Below are 2,891 nucleotides of genomic sequence, written 5' to 3'. Positions count from 1 at the left end.
TTTCTCATATATGTATGAGTTGTACTTTAAAAAATATAGTAATACACATTAATTAGATGACCATAAAAATTTTCTCGTATATTGTATATTGCAATTATTATTATTATTATTATTATTATTATTATTATTTATTATTATTATATATTTTATATAGACACAGACACATTTAGAATATTTCTATATAGATTTCGGCAACAACTATGCACAAATAATAATAGTACAATCTTGATTAAATATTTGTAGATTTATTTACATAAATCAACACAAAAGAACGCACATAAACAAAATCTAGAAAAAAAAAAAAAAAAAAAAAGAAAAACATAAATTTCGGTATACAAACCAATTTACATGAGTAAGTCTTGGTGCAATAAATCTAATAAAAAGTTAATACTTCTCTTTTGTGTCATTTTCACGTTGCAAACCCTTTTAACGTTACTTTCTTTTGCGTAGTAGTTCTAGATTACGTAGTAAATTAATGACACAACATCAATTTTAGAAATCTGATGTTGTATGTCATTTAAGAAATAATGAAATGGCGTCAAATTTTTTTAAAAAAAACTGACATCTTTTATTTATTCAATTTTTTTTTAACAAAAAATTGTGAAACGATATAAGTTTTTTCACATTTCTCTTTTTAAAAGAAATAAATAAGAAATAGCGTCAATTTTTTTTTTTAAATCCACGTCATGTCTCTTTATTATTTTAAAAAAAAAAAGATACGATGTTGATTTTTTTTTAAAAAACAATATCGTATCTCTTTATTAATTTTTTTTAAAGTAGATACGCTGTTTGTTTTTAAGAGAAAGGGACATCGTATCTGTTATTTAAATTTAAAAAAATATAAATTTAAGGGTCAAACTTGTCTTTAGACCATCTCGATCCTTATAACTTATAAGTATTGGAATTTCCCTTATATGTAATGTTGACAAGTATTTGTTTCTTATTAAGAAAAATATAATAATACTTTGAAATCAAAATGTAAAAGTGCTACATTTTTCTCCAAAAGAATTACACTTTCCAATATAAGTAATAAACATTTTAATAAATGTTTATTACTTATTAGTATTACATTTTCATCATGACCCGACCCGTATCACGGACAAGGATTTGTGAATTGGTCCTCACATTACACAAGTTTTAATCCTAATTCAGAACATAATCGAATACATAATTATTGCATAAAATTACAAAAATTACCACCAATTATAAACAAATAATTCAAAACAATTTTAAAATATTTATAAAAATTCACAAAAATTTTAAAATAATTTGAAATAAGTTCAAAATATTAAAATAATACTTAAAAAAAAATTTAGAATTAAAACTCACAATGAAGAAGGAAGGTGGTGGTGGCGGCGGCGTTAGCAGAGTGACGACCGTGGTGTACGGCGACGATGGTGGTAAGGAGGAGGAGTAGAACAAGAACAAGAAGAATTAAAAAGAAGGTGGGGGTGGCAAAAGCGGTGGACGTGATCTGATATGATCTAAATTTGGCTGGCAGATCTGATATGAGTAGAAGAAAAAAAGAGGAACAAGTAGAAGAAATTAAAGTGAAAATTTGATCGGCAAATCTGATATGATCTAAATTAAATACGGATACGACTAGGGGCGGATACGGCAAATCTGATATGATCGGCAAATCTGATATTTAATATTTAGATTAAATTATGATTTAGAATGAATTATAGTATTTTATTGTAATTATTATATTGAATTTGTAGTTAAGTTCCGTTTAAAATTTGGTCAATTGTAAATCCACTCTGTTTCTTCACATATTATTTTAATAAATTGAAGTTTTAATTTTCAAAATTTTCAGTTTTTGTTTAAGGATATTATTAATTAGTACATATAAACTTTATTTTATTTACTATTACTATATTGAATATCGCCACAAAAAAAGTTATAATTAATTGAAGAGTTAATACCACAAATAGTCCTGTGACTATTGGGGTAGTACTCATTTTAGTCCTCAACTTTCAATTCGACCAAAAAATATTGATTGACTTTCATTTTTGACACAAATAGTACTCCGTTAAGATTTCTGTTAAATGAGAGTTAAATCTAAGGGTATATTATCGTCAAATCAAAATTTATAACTCCAAGAGAACAATTTATACCCTAATTACTTGACAATTTTGATTTGGGGGGGAAAGTGATTGAGAAAATATAAAACAAATATTACATTGTAAAAAATATGCGTTTTTGTAAATAAATTAAGAAACAGAATTAAAAAAAAAAACATTATTCAACAGGTTCGTATATTTGGAACAAAATGAAATTCTGTTCATCACTATTTTTTAAAATAAAAATAAAAATTTTCCCAAAATACTATATAAAAAAATTATTCAATAGGTTTGCTGCTTTTGAACAAAAAAGAAATTTTGTTCATCACTTTTTATTAAATTAAAAAAAATGTTCTCAAAATACTATAGAAAAAAAAAATTGTAAAGACAAACAAAACCCCGCATTCTTCACCTGACTTATCATTCAATTCAGTTCACTCCCCTGTAACGTTAGTGTAGCTTTGAGAGAACAAATTGTTCTCTCAAAATCTATAACTTCAAGAAATCAATTTATACCCTAATTACTTAAGGATTTTGATTTGACGATAACACCCTTAGATTTAACACTCATTTAACAGAAATCTTAACGGATTGCAGGACTATTTGTGGTAAAAAATGAAAGTCAATGTATGTATTTTGGTTGAATTGAAAGTTGAGGACTAAAAAAAGTAGTACCCCAATAGTCAAAGGAGTATTTGTTGTATTAACTCTTAATTGAATCATCTCTTATTATTTGTATAAGACATAAAATGGGATGAAAAAACATATTAACAACAATAATGATAATGATGATGTATGACATAACAAGGGATTAAAATTGAAAATTCA

Source organism: Ipomoea nil, unplaced genomic scaffold, assembly GCF_001879475.1.
Source record: "Ipomoea nil cultivar Tokyo-kokei standard unplaced genomic scaffold, Asagao_1.1 scaffold0852, whole genome shotgun sequence".
Taxonomy (NCBI): Eukaryota; Viridiplantae; Streptophyta; class Magnoliopsida; order Solanales; family Convolvulaceae; genus Ipomoea; species Ipomoea nil.
Note: the sequence above shows the minus strand (reverse complement) of the source record.